Source organism: Talpa occidentalis, unplaced genomic scaffold (genome assembly GCF_014898055.3).
Source record: "Talpa occidentalis isolate TD23 unplaced genomic scaffold, MPIMG_talOcc4v2.1 talOcc4.5, whole genome shotgun sequence".
NCBI classification, from domain to species: Eukaryota; Metazoa; Chordata; class Mammalia; order Eulipotyphla; family Talpidae; genus Talpa; species Talpa occidentalis.
In genome coordinates, this window is record NW_023604861.1 from 54246644 (window position 1) to 54263533 (window position 16890).

Below are 16890 nucleotides of genomic sequence, written 5' to 3' on the forward strand. Positions count from 1 at the left end.
CAGGTGGTTGAGCTTCGTGCTGTGAAGCTGTCCGCAGACTCTGCAGCGCTGGTTCGATACCGACCAGCCGGCGAGGGTCCCACATGACGCAGCACACCTCTCCTGCCACGCCTGCTGCTCCCCTCAGCAGTGTATTTCGTCAGTCTGCCTGTTCTGTTCCCCGCTCTGTCTCTGGTGAATCCTCTCACCCTCCCATGCATCTGGCCTGTACCCCAGTTCTTGTGTAAATTAATAAATAAATCTTTAATAAAAAAAGAACTGGGGTACAGGGTCTCCCTGGTGGCACAAGGAATTAGGCACTGCACTATGAAGCAATCTGTAGCCTCTGCAGCACTAGTTCAATCCCCGGCCAGCCAGAGAGCAACCCACATGGCACAGCAGACCTCTCCTGCCTTGCCTCCTGCTCCCCTCAGCAATGTGTTTCAGTCAGTCTGCCTGTTCTGTTCTTCACTCTGTCTCTGGTGAATCCTCTCACCCCCTACATCTCTGGTCTGTGCCCCAGCTCTTGAATGCATAAATAAATAAATCTTTTTAAAAAAAAGAAAAAAAAAAGAACTGGGGTACAGGCCAGAGGTGCAGTTGGTGGGAGGATTCACTAGAGACAGAGTGGGGAACAGGATGGGAAGATCAACTGAAATACACTGCTGAGGGGAGCAGTGGGCGAGACAAGAGAGGTGTGCTGCACCAAGTAGGTTGCTCCCTGGCCAGGGATAGAACTCGTACTACAGTGGCTCTGGATAATTTCATGGTGCTGTGATTTAACCCCTTGTGGCACCAGCGAGGCCCCTTCCTTTGTATTTGAAAAATTGTTCTAGATTATGTCTGCATTTGAGAGATAAACCACTTTTGAATTCTAAATTTTCTTAAAGGAGGAGAGATAGAATTATATATGGTAGAAAAATCAAAGCACCTAAGTAAATAAAAGGGGATTAACATGTATGCAATGCTATTGTGTCAAATATTTCCAATCTCAGCCTGTAATATCCTTCCTCTCCACTCCTCTTGCCCATTTGTCATTTTACATTTGCACATCTTTCTTTATTATTTAAAGTGGTATTGCCATTCTGTTTTCTCTGTAGTGTCTGCCCTGTCTCTTCCAGGAAGGATTGGTTGCCCCTCTTATGCTCCTGTAGTGGAACATTCACTGCCTGGTTTGATGACATCTATTTGCATATTTGTATGTATTTCTAAGTCATGAGCAACTTAGAGGATAAAAGTGACATTTTTAGAAGCCTAAAAATGCTATATATTTGGTATACAATGTTTGCCAAGTTAATAATGATTAATTTTAGTTTATAATACTAGTGATCAATTTCCATAGTCTGGCATGATTATCTCCATTTTAAAGATGAGGAAATTGATGTTCAGAATAAACAACAGGTCCATCTGGACAACAACATTCTGATTCTAACTTCTTTCTACTACGATACCATACAAAATAACAGGGATTTTTATCTTTGATTCACTGTTTGTATATGAACTTGAGAGGCAAAAATTTGAATGGGCAAAGCTGACATCTTTACTTTTACTAATCTCTAACAAAATTTAACATTATCTTCAATTAAAAATACCAATATAAGCAACCACACCACTGGGACTAGTAGAATATGTGACTTATTACCAGTGTAATAGGTTAGAAATAATTTCATTTAACATCATTGCTGTTGAAAATATCTTGAAATACTGTTTGCATTCATCACTACCTTGAAATTTGGTATTAGTGCTGTGGTATTTTTTATACCCACAGTGTGCAGAATGAAAGATAGCTCTGCTATGATTCAGCATACTTGGCTTGTAGTCCTGATTGGCTTTATCATAAAGACATTTCTGTTGCAGGTGACTTACCTGCAGAGCAAACTCTCAGCTATTTATTTAACTGTAGTTTAGTATGGAAAGGGCTGTTAATTTTAACAAACAAAAATTCAGGTTGTCCAGTGAAATACATGAATGTGTTTTCTATTCCCCATGCTTTATTTGGAACAAATGCTTTATTGGAAAAGCTTTTGGTTGTCTGTCTGAAATTCAAATTTAATTGGTGTTGCATATTTTATTGGGCAACTCCCTCAGAATCAACACCTGCGGAGAAGTAGAGAAACACAGAAAAAGAAGTGAAACTGTCATGCAATTACAGCAAAAGCCTCAACTCAGCCTACAGAGAATTCTGGAGTTTGTTGATCATTTCATTTCTGGCACCGAGAAGTATAAGTATTTTATCTATTTGTGCTAGAACTTTAATAGTTTAGGAATTCCAGATTTATCTTTCTCTAAGTATTCTAGTACTTTGGGAAACATAAATGCTGTGCTTAAGAAGTAATAGACTGATCCATGGAGCACTGATAATTTCTAGGAAGGCTTTTCAATGGCTTAAATTATCACCATATTAAAGAATGGGAATAGCAAAGAGGAAGAAGTAGACTATTGTGTGTTGGGAATACTTTCAAATGTGAAAATTGAATTACTATTTTAATATTTTCAAATAACAGTAGGCATACATTCTATAAAATAAATGTAGTTAAATTTTTCTGGTCAGTCTCTTTTTTTAAATAGTCATGGAATCAAATGAAAAGATACATTGTCTTCTGAATATCTTTCTGAACACAGTTCAATAAATTGCCCATGATAATAGCCTTTGTGATTTTGCCTGTGCAAACTGCCTGTGCAAACATTACCATTGGAAGCCTTCTCACCAAAAGTATCTTCTCAAGATATGTCAACATCTGTCATAAGTAAAAGAAAATCCAACCTAATTATTTCAAATAAAATCTCAATTGCTTTTGTTTCTTTTACAATGACACTTATAAACTGCAAGGAATAAAATTAAAGTTTTAAATACCAATGTAACAGATGTACTGAGTTATATATGGATGAAGGATGCAGTTTATAAACTTCATTCTAAATCTGAAGAACAGCAATACTTAATGTTCCCTTTAATTATATTTTTGGTAATACTTATTGCTAGAAGTAGTTTTTAATGAGTTTCTGCATTTGACTTGGTATGTGGAAATAAAACAAAGTTGAGTTCATTAAAAATTTTTTTGATAGGTGGTTTTTGGAACTAAATGAATAAAGATATTAGAATCACATTCACAACTCTTCTATGACTGTTTAGCCTGTGGCAGTTTGTCTTCCATCTCCCAAAGGAGTTGCATTTGCGTTAATGTGTTTACTTGGTCCAGAAATAGACTCCAGTATTAATTTATTACCTGATAGGTATCAAGACTTGACTGCAGAGATTCTTCCATTTCAGAACCTTAAAGGGGAGTTTACTCTATCATTTTTATAACACAGTAACTACACCCTGCCTGCTTGCTTGCCTGCTTGCCCCCTGCCTGCCTGCCTGTCTGCCTGCCTGCCTTCCTTCCTTCCTTCCTTCCTTCCTTCCTTCCTTCCTTCCTTCCTTCCTTCCTTCCTTCCTTCCTTCCTTCCTTCCTTCCTTCCTTCCTTCCTCCTTCCTTCCTTCCTTCTTTCCTTCCATCCTTCCTTCTCTTTCTCTTCTTTCTTTCTTTCTTTCTTTCTTTCTTTCCTTTGTAATAAAGGCTCTGAAAATGTATTTAGGTTTTTAGAAGTGAGAAAATTCCATAGGAATTGTCTCCTATTAAAAATTCAGTAACCTTAAGCTACATCAAATTGCTAAATACTAATCAAGATCTATTTTTGGAGAGGGTAATCGTGACCAACATGTTTTGTGTTTTAAAACTAATTCTTCTAGCAAACCATGCCAAATATAGCATTCTACTTGTTGGCTAGTGCAGTCTGTCTTCAGAATATGAGCTTTATGGGCTTCCCCGGTGGCGCAGCAGTTGAGCACTGGGTTGCGAAGCTGCCCACAGCCTCTGCAGCGCCGGTTCGATCCCTGGCTGCTTCCTGGCCACCAGAGGAGGGTCCCACATGGTGCGCAGACCTCTCCTGCCGCCCCCTGCTCCCCTCAGCAGTGTGCTTCGGTCCTTCTGCCTGCTCTGCTCCCCGCTCTGGCTCTGGTGAATTCTCTCACCCTCCTGCACTTCTGACTGTACCCAGTGCTTGTATAAATAAATAAATAAATCTTAAAAGAAAAAGAATATGAGCTTTATGCACCTTTATACATTAATGTTTTCAGACTTTTGAAATGTGAAAATGGAAATGCTGTTTTAATATTTTGAAAGAACCAGGACATGTATTAGATTTATGCATCTATTCCCAACATGTGTAGAGATTCATAACACACATTTCCCTACTTTTTAAGCCCATGATTGTAGTAAAATACTTTCTATTTCAAAGTGACCATATAAAAGTTTATGTCATTCTGAAGCTTACAAACAGAACAAGTCTACAAATTGCGTGAATAAAGCACATGGAATACATTCACTAGTTCAACAAGCATGGTATTTGGGTCTTAAAATAAATGTTTTATCTTCTCAAGTCAATACCTAAGCTATATTTTCTTTTGGACTAAAGATTGATCTGAACTTTAAAATATGTAGTGAGGGGTATAGTAAGTGATTCTTTTTTGCCTAAGTAAGGAAGAGGAGTATCAGTTAAGATGCGGGAGAAGTTTTCCTTCTCAGGTGTGGCTTTGTGGGAACCTGGTTTCCAGGCAAAATGTACTTTTTTTTTTAAGATTAATTTATTTATACAAGAACCAGGGTACAGGCCAGTTGTGTGGGAGGGTGAGGGATTCACCAGAGATAGAGCAGGGAACAGAACAGGCAGACTGATGAAATATGCTGCTGTGGGGAGCAGCGGAAGAGACAGGAGAGATATACCGTGTCATGTGGGATTCTCACAGGCCTGCCGGGATTGAACCCACGCTGCAGAGGCTGTGGACAGCTTCACAGTGCGGTGCTCAACTGCCTGCACCACCAAGGAGGCCCCAAAATGTACTTATTTTTGTAGGGTGTGGATAGGAGTCCACATTTGGGGCCCAACTCATTCCTTACAAAGCATGTAAGGTCCTGGATGAAAAATGAGTATCTTACATGAAGTAACTAATTAATGTTAAGAACTATCCTTTACAAAATCAACACACAAAAATCAGTAGCCTTCCTATACACCATAAATCTGAAGAAGAAGAAATAAAGAAAAAATCCCTTTTATTATTGAAACAAAAAAAAATCAAATACTTGGCAATAAACCTAACAAAAGAGGTAAAGGACCTATACAAAGAAAACTATAAAACACTGTAAAAAGAAATAGAAGAAGACAAAAAAAAATGGAAAGACATCCCGTGCTCATGGATTGGTAGAATTAACATTATCAAAATGGCCATCCTACCAAAAGCAATTTACAGATTCAATGCTATTCCAATAAAAATTTCAATCACACTCTTCAAAGAAATAGAACAAATATTGACGAAATTCATATGGAGAAACCAAAAACCTTGAATAGCCAAAACTCTCCTGAAAAAGAAAAAGAAGGGAATGGAGGCATTGCACTCCCAGATTTCAAACTATACTACAAAGCCATAATAATCAAAACTGCATGGTATTGGAACAAGAACAGACACATGGACCAATGGAACCAAATAGAAAATCCAGAAATAAACCCACAGATTTATGGTCAACTAATCTTTGACAAAGGAGCAAAGAATATACAATGGAGCAAAGAAAGTTTGTTCACTAAATGGTGCTGAGAAAACTGGGTTGCTACATGCAAAAGAATGAAGCTTGACTACTACCTCACACCATGCACAAAAACCAACTCAAAATGGATTAAAGAACTAGACATAAGACCTGAAATCATAAAATATATAGAAGGAAATATAGACGAAACACTACATGACATACACCTCAGTAACATCTTTAAAGACACATCACCCAAAGCAGTGATAGTGAAGGCAAAGATAAACAGCTGGGACTACATCAAATTAAAGAGCTTCTGTACAGCAAAAGAGACAGTAACCAAAACAAAGAGACACCCCACAGATTGGGAGAAAGTTTTTGCACACAACAATAATGATAAAAGACTATCACAAAAATCTACAAAGAGCTGACAAGACTCAACAAAAACAAGGTAAATAATCCAGTCAAAAAATGGACAGAAGGGCTTCCGTTGGTGGCGCAGCAGTTGAGCTCTGGGCTACGAAGCTGCCCGCAGCCTCTGCAGCACCAGTTCGATCCTCGGCCCCCGGCAAGGGTCCCACATGGCATGACAGACCTCTCCTGCCACTCCCGCTGCTCCCCTCAGCAGTGTATTTCATCAGTCTGCCTGTTCTGTTCCTTGCTCTGGCTCTGGTGAATTCTCTCACCCTTCCACGCTTCTGACTATACCCAGTGCTTGTATAAATAAATAAATAAATCTTAAAAAAAAAAAAAAAAAGAAATGGACAGAAGATCTAAAAAGAAACTTCTCCAAAGAGGAAATGCAAATGGTCAACAGGCATATGAAAAACGTTCAACATCACTTGTAATCAGGGAAATGCAAATCAAAACTAGAATGAGATACCATCTTTATCTTACATCAGTGAGAATGGTACATATTAAAAAACTAACAACAACGAATGTTGGCGAGGATGTGGAGAAAAAGGAACTCTCCTGTACTGCTGGTGGGAGTGCAAATTGGTCTAACCACTATGGAAAGCTGTGTGGAGATTCCTCAACCTACTAAAGATAGAATTTCCACATGATCCAGCAATTCCACTCCTAGGTATTTACCCAAAGGACACAGAAACATTAATTCCAAAGAGCACCTGCACCCCTATGTTTATAGCAGCACTATTTACAATAGCTAAGCTTTGGAAACAACCCAAATGCCCAAAAATAGATGACTGGATCAAGAAGATATGGTTCATATACACAATGGAATATTACTCAGCAATCAAAGAGATAAACTCATGCAATTTGCAGCAACATGGATGGCGCTGGAAGGGATCATGCTTAGTGAAATAAGCCAGAAAGAAAAAGAGAAATACCAGATGGTGTCACATAGCAGGGATTTAGAAAACCTAAATAAGGGACCAGGAAAAAAAAACTATAATAAAGAAAAAATCAAAATCAACAAGCAACTGTAGACCAGAGACACTACTGTGGGGAGGGGTGGTAGGAGAGGAAGGATTAGGGTCAAAATCGGGGTGGGGGGAATTGTATGGGGAATATAACCAAAATGAAAATGTGCAAAAACGAAAAATGATGAGCCCTCCCTAGTGGCGCAGGCAAGTGAGGAGCTGTCCTCAGCCTCTGCAGTGCTGGTTTGATCCCCGCCATCCTAGGAGCAACCCACATGGCGAGCAGACCTCTCCTGTCTCGCCCGCTGCCCCCCTCAGCAGTGTATTTCATCAGTCTGCCTGTTCTGTTCCCCACTTTGTCTCTGGTGAATCCTTTCACCCTCCTGCACATCTGGCCTATACCCTGGCTCTTGTATAAATAAAATAAATCTTTAAAAAAAATGAAAAATGATGTAAGAATTATATATAATAAAATAATAATAATAATAATAATAATAAAGAACTATCGTTTATGCTGAGATTATGATATTTTTAATATTTGGTATAATGTGTGGTTTCTTTCATGAAATGAGGATTATAGCTGACTACACAGGTGTTTGGGCGTGATTTCTTTCTTCTCCATTTCTCTTTCTTTCTTCTTCTTGTTTTAATAATTTGTCTTTGTCTGTCCCAACCTGGGCAAAAAGGAATGTGTACCTCATGCCTATTCACTGTTTTTATGTCTGCTAGTATTTTACTGATTCATGTGTTTAAAAGCATGGAAATCTCAACTCTTTTGAGATACCAGAGATTTCTGATAAGTCTCAGTTGGAATTATTGTTCTGTCTCTAATGTGTGATTTGGGGCTCATTGCTTATCCAATAATAAGATGCCTGTGAAAAAATAAATATATACCTACTTCTCAGGGTTGATATGAGGAACAGATAAAATCAGATGCTAAAGTACTTAGCAAACAAGGCTCTTGGCTCAGAGTAGATATTCAGGGATGTTCTTTTTCCTTCTTTCTCAAATGGCATTGGAAATAGTTAAGTTTCCTGCTAGGCCAGTATGAATCAGGATGGGTATGTTTTTCAGGACACAGAGAAATTCATAATATAAACCACCTACTGGCTTAGAGCTTGGACTTTGTTTTCACATCACCTGTTTCTGCTTAATTTGTGACTCAGAAACTTCTTCACTGCTTCAGCTTGAAGAAAGCACTTAACTTCTCAGAGCTTGGGCTAGCTCACTGATATAATGAGAAAATAGCACTTGTTTACAGAAAAACAAACAGTTGAGTCTATCAAAATTAGAAACAGCTCTGTCTTCTTACCAACTGAACCTTCTTTTCAGGAAACCAGTCCTCTCTATTACACTAGAGTGGTTTTGGTGAGTAGAGCTCAACCTCAACCCCAAGGCTAGAGTGGATCTTTGACACCAGATGTTCAATTATAAATTTCCATCTTTCTGGATGCAGGGATACCCTGGAGTCTTACGCAGAGGACCAATAATACATAGTTTGGGGACTTTTTCTATGTAGAGCTGGTAGAAAATATTCCATCTGAAGACTCCAGAGAAAGTTTAGTGTTTATGTTCTTTGTAATAAGGAGACACCCCCATCCAAGTAAAAGAAAAAGAAAATAAACATTAGAAATGGAGAGAAAGCAAAATGTTAAATCTGTAGTGCTGAAGTCCCTCTTCTGATCCCTGAGGTCTCTCGTCCTATTTGTTCCTGTGGCTTGTGCTTCAGGTCTGAGATATGATAACATCCTTCCTTTAGTCCCGTGTTGATTAAACTAGTGCTCCTTAAGCTTTAGGTACTTACCGTGAAAGTGTTCAGACTGATAGATACTCCATACACTACTTCTGAAGATAACATGTTGTAAAGCATCCATAGGATGGTAGATGTCACGTGCTGGGAACATGAGAAGAGAGTGTAGTGGTTAAAAGTAGTGACTTGGGGACAGACTGCCTGGGTTCAAATCTCAGCTTCACCATTTGCCCTTGAGTTAGTCTATACTTTATATGCCTGTGCCTCACTTTCTGCATTTGTAAAATAGATTTAACTATACCGTATACCTCATTTTGGGGAGTCTGTTTTCCCAATTAAATATGTTAATATCTTTAAGGTGGTTAGGCTAGTGATTGGCAAGTTCTAGTTATAAGACTGTATGGTAATTAAATTATTAAAATGAAGAATGATATAAAACCTATAGCCAAGTACCTAGATCAATGTAAATTCTGAACATTATTATAGATATTTCACTTACAGGAAATAGTTGGGTGATGTTATTTCAGAATGAGAGCTAACTTAGAGGCTAAGGTGGCAAAATGATGAAAGGCATTACAATTATTAAACATCTTTTAAGCTTTCATTTTGAACATTATATAAAACAAATCCCTTTTTGAGTTTCCCATAGGAGAAATGGGGATAGTGGTGAAAAAATTGTTCCCACCTCCAAACAATAAGACTTGATCTAGTCTTTTTGGGAAGGAAACAATTGTAATATGAACATGACTTTTAGAGAGTTAGAAAAATGGAGAGTTCACCTTGTGATACACATGAAACAAGAATGGGGAGAAAAAAGAGCTGCTTACAGAAGTTTGAAAAATTATTTTGTGAGTGTCGCTGAAGGAGAAAAAAGATTCCTCTGTAATTAAATTTTTTTTTTTGAATGTAGTACTATGGCAGCTAAATGCAGAATGGGGGCATCCCTTTTCACATCCATGTGTGGGATGATTTACTATCTTTTTCCGCAATTTTCACATATATGACTGGCAATTATCTACAACCTCCTTTAAGCTACTACTGTAAAGGAGTCTGTTAAGAGTATCTGCCTCTACATTAAGTATTGTTTATTGAGTGAAGAAGAATTTGAAAACTTGGGATGTGCAGATAGCTAGATTTATGAATACATACAGCTCTCACTTAATGAGTTTGACTTGTTTTTAAAAAACAGGCAAGTAAGTAAAAAATTGTAAAATGAAAAGAAATTCCATTTATTTTAATGTGAAAAGTGATGATGTGGTCCATCTTAACCGAACACTAAACAAAATAAGGGAATAATAAAAATAAGCATACATATTAAACAAACATTTTGAAAGTAAATAAAGACTGCACTCTTCAAAAGAAGAAAAGAGGCCTCCTTGGTGGCACAAGGAGTTAAGTCTCAGCACTATGAAGCTATCTCCAGCCACTGCAGCACAAGATAGATCCCCAGTCAGGGAGCAAACCCACATGGCGCGGCAGACCTTTCCTGTTTCACCTGCTGCTCCATTCAGCAGTGTATTTCAGTCAATCTGCCTATTCTGCTTTCCACTCTGCCTCTCACACCCCCACCTTTGACCTGCACCCCAGCTCTTATATGCATAAATAACATAAATCTTTAAAAAAAAAAAGAGAAGAAAGCATGAGATTCAGTGATGGTTGGGTTGGGGTGGAGTGAGAGGACATTCCTTTTTGGAAGGTACAATGTTAAACTCTCATCTCCATTAATTTTTCTTCTTGTGAGGACTCATTGTACTACTTTTGCATTGCTGCTATAGCAAATGATCACAAACTTAGTGGCTTACCCAAAATAAAGTGTGTCTTTTCTTTAATAGTTGTGAAAGCCAGAATTCCAAAATCAAGGTGTGGCCAGTGCTACCTTATCTTTGGAGACTTCAGTGAGAGAATCTATTTTCTTGCCTTTTCCAGCTTCTAGAAGTTCTCTTCAGTCCTTAGTTTATACCCTCTGATCCATTTTCAAAACCAGCAGAGCCTTGTTCATCTCTGCTTCACTTTGACTCTCCTCTTTGTATTAATATTTCTCTCTACCTCTCCTTTGCAAAGAAATTTATAATCACACTTGTAATTGGACCCATCCAGAAAATTCAGAATAATCTCCCCATCCCAAGATCCTTAAATAATCCCATCTTCAAAGCCCCAGTTAGAGTGTAAAGCAACATATTCACAAATCCCTGGGATTAGGACATCTTTGGGGAGCTGTTATTCAGTTGACCACACCTTCTGGTTACCTTGAACCCAAATATCTCTCAACAAATAAAATTGTAGGATGGAAAACACCTTTAGGGTAAAAATAAAGACTAAACAAGAATATTCTCCAACACATGTAATAAGATGAAGCGTCAAAGAAGATATGACCTCCTCTCCCCTCTCAGTTGGCATATATGCGTAAGGCAAATACATAGGGTTTAACCAAACATAATATGTAATTCATTTTTCTTCCCATCAGAATGAAATGTTCTTGTTGAGCAAATTAGTCTTTAGTAAAGGTTGTAATATTGAAATATTCTTTCTTATGGTATGTTTATTCAAAGTTCTTTTGGGTAAAAAGTGAAAAACACAAAGCCATTGATCAAACATAGTATAATTTTCCAACTAGGTGTTAGAACATGACCAGTGGGCACCTAGGGACCCCAAACTGTTTAGAGCTGCATGCGCTAAAGGAATTCAGTCATCCATGCATAAGAAGGCATAACAGAGACTCTTTGTTTGAAAGTTATTTAATAAAATTAATTAGCCTGCATAGAGAGAGAAGAAAGAGTATTCCTGATGATAATTTTCCACTAAAACTCCCCAAATTACCCACCCCTTAGTTTCAAAGAATTTTATTTCCTGCTTCTAATTCCTCAGTTCTTGATACATTTTACTTCTTTGAATTCTATTAGGTAGTCATTTAGCTTTCCAATAAATGCATTTTTTTTCATGTAGATTTAACTTATTTGCACTCAACTATCTCCTGACTAACATATGTGGTAAATATAAAGTAAGAAAAATCAAGTATTTGGAAGGTACAAAAGCAAGTTATCAGAAGAGCTGGCCATAGACCCCTGCACTGAGGTCAGTGTTCTTTGAATTCTGTGTTAATGGAACAATGACAAGATAGGGGAAGGGAAAGCTAATCTCTGTGAGCATCCATCTGAACACTTTTGTAAGGATTCTATAAATTTCTTATCTTCTAACATATTAGCATTTGCTAAATTCAGTGTAATTGGGTTATTGATTCTTCAGCCTAATTCTCTTGTGGAGATTAAATTTTTGTCAAAAGCTAAAATGGCATCTCTCTCTGAAGTGTTGATATTATGTACATTCCCAGTGAATTAGTGAACTGGACAAATGAATATCATAAAACTCAGCAACTCTGCCATAACAGGAAAATTCCATTGATATAAATGTCAATTCTGATGGCACATAACAGATTTAATAAAATTACAGTAATTTATTTTCACATATGAAATATTTGCAGTTACTTTAATGTACATTCCTAAGATTTTCCATATTATTATAGATAAATAAGTAAAATGAAAACAAGGCAAAATTTGATTTTCCTTTTTTGCTATCAATTATTTGTGAAAATAAACTATGCTGACTCTAATTCACAAAATATGCTTACCATTTGAATTCCTATTTTGGAAACTTAAGAGAAGTTTTGCAAGTAAAAGGGCAATAAAATTATTGTTAGAACTGACAAATAGACATGTAGAAAAGAATTTTCAAAGCTATTTCTTAAAACTAATTAGAAACATATCTTTCAAAGTGAAAATTATAGTCACTCATTAGGACACTTTTGATAGTTTAAAAAAATATTTATTTTCATTTGTTTGCCATTACCAGTAGAATTAGACTGATTCCCCATTCAAATATTTTTAAGCTGCATTACAGTCTTTCCTTTATTTTACTAATAGAAATAAAAATGCACATACACAGACATATATGTGTATATGGATATTTATATATATATATATATTTATTTCAGTGAAACATGGACAAAAACTTAGGGGAGGTTTTTATTTTTTATTTTTTTTTTTAAGGATTTATTTATACAAGAACCGGGGTACAGGCTAGATGCACGGGAGGGTGAGAGGATTCACCAGAAACAGAGTGGGGAACAGAATAGGCAGACTTACGAAATACACTGCTAAGGGGAGCAGTGGGTGAGACCTGAGAGTTCTGCTGCACCATGTGGGTCTCTCCTCAGCCAGCTGGGATTGAGCCCATGCTGCAGAGGCTGCGGATAACTTCACAGTGTGACACTCAACTGCCTGCACCACCAGGGAGGCCCAGGGGAGGTTTTTAAATTTTGTTTTCAAATTATAAAAAGAATAAAGATAGTCAACTTGTCCCATAATTTAGTGAAGTATTAAGAAGAAAATAAAATGTCACATAATTTTGTATCTCAGATAAGCCTACTCATGTGAAGAAAATAAAAATAAAAAACCCCAAAAACATGCATTTTAAATTCATGGCCAAAAACTGTAAACAGTTCAGATGGGGTTCTTATATTTAAAGCCTGAGGGAAGGTCTGCACTTAGCCATGGTTTACCAAAAATGTCCATAACAAATGCTAAAACAAAACCCACAAATGAATGTAAATCAAGATGGAAAAAATTCTGACTTAAGTCATCCTTGAAAAAGAGTTGAGGGGATATTTATATTACTAGATCTTAAAATATCAGTCTCTCTCAATTGAATCCTTTCTATCATCATGATAATATGTTTTAAATAAAACAAATGTACTTTGTATTTCTCATTAAAGCTAGAATAACAGTCACAATAAAACTCTTCCTTCCTCAGACTCCCCCAGGAACTTGCCCTCTAACTAATCCTTTCAGTTTCTCTATTCCTAGTCATCCATTCACTCTTCATCAGTCTGGCCCCATGTCCATTACTCCAACAAAAATTCTTTTGCTAAGGTTAGCAACTACTTATCCAAGGGGCACTCAGTCTTTATCTTACTTGACTTTTCAATATTGTTTAACACAATTTGTTATGCCTTTCTTAAAAAAAAAAATCTCCTCTCTTACCTTCAAAGAAAATTTCCTGATATTTTCTAATCAGAAAAATTGCTCCTTCACAATCTCTTTTGTCAGCATCTACTCTTTCATCAGCTGCTAAATGCAGAAATTCCTGAGACCTTGAGCCTGGGGTGTCTTCCACACCTTCTTCTAGATGATCCCATTCATTTATGTAGATAGCTTTGACTATCATGTGTATTCAGATATCTCCAAAGTTTTGAAATGCCACTCTTACTTCTGATAGCAGGTTCAAATTCATTAATTCAGCTGCTTCTCTGACAACTCCATGAAGGAATTTCAAACTTAACTAGTCCAAAGCAGAAGTTTATACTTTCTTTACCCCCATTATACCTGGTCTAAATTTACTCTTTCCTATCTCAGTAAATGTCAGAAACTTGGGATTTTTCTTTGACACCTCTATTTCTCACCTCATACATTTAAATCCTAAACACCATCAGTCAGCCAGCAACATATGCTGAATCTGTCATCTTCTCTCCACTTCACTGCTAGCATATTGCTCAAGCCACAGGCCTCTCTTAACTAGATTACTGGACTAGTCTCTTGAATAGTCTCCTGTATAGTCTCCTGAATAGTCTCCACTGGAATGGGCTAGGTTATGCTATAATAATGGCACTGAGAAGTCAGGGGTCTGCAACTACAAAGATTTTTTGGAGACATGCTTCTTGTTCATCATGAGTAGACTGAGGTTCTGCTGCAAATCTCCAGACTGTAGGTCCCAGGTGAATGGACCAGATATCATCTCTAACATTGCCTGTTATTGTGTAGAGGGAATGATCTCACACTGGCAAATAAATGGTTCAGCCTGGAATTTACAGTGGTCATTTTTTTTTCCATGATTCAGTGACAAAAACTAGTTATACGATATCTCCAAATGATGAGAAGGACAGGAAGCATAATGATTTCAGACATATGGTAGAATATTAGACACTACCATAATTTCCAACCAGATCCTGCTTCCAACTTTGTCCTCTTGAAACCATGCTTAACTGAGTGGTACCCAGGGACCCTAAGCTGTTAAGTGGAAAAATCCATTTTGCCCCATTCTAAAAGGGTCTGGCCATTCATAGGCACAAAGACAAAGAAAATAGACTGTTAGTATGCTCAATGATCTTTAACTGGTGTGAAAGTCAATTTAGGGAGGAGAAAGAGAGAGAGAGAGAGAGAGAGAGAGAAAGAAATAACAGAATCCTTCAGCTGAGGTCTGAAAGCTGGCCAGGAGTCTAAGTCACCTCTTGGTGGAGAACCATAGGCAGATCCCAGAGAGCTGGGATGGAAGGAGAGACCTAAAATTCAAAATGCACCCATATAATCCATCACAAGGTGAAGATGACAGCTGCTGTTGTCTCTGCCAAAATGCTTGAGCCTCCAGAACAAAAGGTCAGGAGCAGCTTCCCTATGTGTTTCTCCTTTCTCTCTCTTCCACCTCCAATTTACTGAGTTGCTCCTTCCTCCTTCCCAGCTGCTCCCCATTCTAGAAATTTGGTTCATGGCATGTTGGGAATTACACAAGACCTCTGAGGTACTGGCTGCTTGAAAGTGGGACTAGGGAAAATGGCATCTGTTCTTGTGGTGATGCTCTTCCCCCTTTTACAGTGGTGCATTCTGTAAGTCTTATAATCAATTCTTTGAAGAGTAGTCAGAAAGATCGCTTTCAGTACCTTTTTATAGCACTTAAATTAGATCCAGTTTCTGTGGCCTAGAAGGCTCTGGATATTCTGACCCTGTCTATCCTTCCAGGCTAACCACTAGCCCCCTCTGCCTGCCTTGTGGTTTCCTTATCATGTTGAATTTATACCGCAGTCTTTTCATCCTAAGACATACAGAACGTGCGGTCCTTTGCCTGGCTCCTTCATTGTGGTTGCCTTCTCATCCATCGGTTCTCAGTTTAAATAACTGCATGCTCAAGGAGATCTCCCCTGAACTTTCTACTAAAAAAAAAATGTTCTGTGAATTGAATTTGTTATTTACTTCTAAAGTTATTTTACTTTCATATGTATTAACTATTTCCAGCACTAGCCTATAATGATAAATATTCTTCTGATTATTCTTATTGCCTAATCCCTGCAATCAACTTGAATAATAGTTTTTAATGAATAAATTAATTAAATTCTGAATCTGAAAAATCAGTGATATTGGCACAATAGAAGAAATATTGATATACATAGAAAATACGATTAGAATGACCAGATCCCAAAATGTGTTCCAGAGAGATAAAATATTTTAAAGTGGCATCATTATAAAAAACTATATTAATAAAAAGGTGCTGAATGTAAACATTTATATAAAATCATTTATAAAAGATATATAAAAGAAGTCAAAGGGAAATATCAGATATGATGACACAAATAATTTAAAACTTAGAAGTAAAAAAGTCAAAGAAAGGGAAAAGAAAAAATTGAAAAGATATTTACAATCAATATGATAAAAGAGCAGATATTACACATGTATTACTTTATAATATATCCATATATGTGTCCTTTGGGAGTCCTTCCTGGTTCTGCCTGGGAGCAAAGGGAACATGAAATGTGCCTCAGTGGAAGGAAACTGTAATTATGTAGCATATAACCAGTGAGGTATAGTACTGAAGATTAAGGTATTTCTTTCCTTCCTAGTCTGTCACATATGTATTTATTAATGTTAAATTTACTCCCTTTCCCTGTTATTTTACAGAGTCCTGGTGATGATCTTAATAATTACAGGATATGGAATTATAGGAGAGTGAGAGAGGAATGCAACTGAATTTCGGAGAACTGATCATCCAGAAAAGGTTGCAGTGTTTGATGAAAGTTTAGACCTCCTAATTTGAGGAGAAGGTCAGTACATTTTCATTTATATGAAAGTTGCCTTATGGTTAAACAAAACATTGCTATTATTTGGATGTTTAAGTGTGGTGGTAGTGATGCTGTTGATATTGAGTGGCCATAAAGGTAGGTTGTGATACAAAATGCAGTGGGCTTACTACACAACCTATTCACACTCTCTTGGAGCATCTCTCCTTAAAAAGACCAAATATAAAGGACTGGAAAGATAAAAGTTACATTTATCAGATAGCCCTTCTGCTATGGTTGTGTTATGATCTAGGTTTTAGCCAAGGGACATTTCACTGGTGGCAGTCACATGTGAAGAGATGAATTATTTTGGCAAGAATGGTGACAAGAGAATGTGCTTCTTTT

At 37.2% G+C, this 16890-nt stretch overlaps 1 long non-coding RNA gene across 1 annotated transcript in view; it reads left to right on the forward strand.

The window, feature by feature from the left end:
- LOC129146972 (uncharacterized) overlaps positions 1-16524 on the forward strand; it is a 185229-nt gene extending 168705 nt beyond the window's left edge. Inside the window, exon 3 of the long non-coding RNA XR_008554394.1 lies at positions 16388-16524. This is a non-coding gene — a long non-coding RNA (uncharacterized LOC129146972). The remainder of the gene's footprint in view (positions 1-16387) is intronic.
- Positions 16525-16890: the final 366 nt, after the last annotated feature.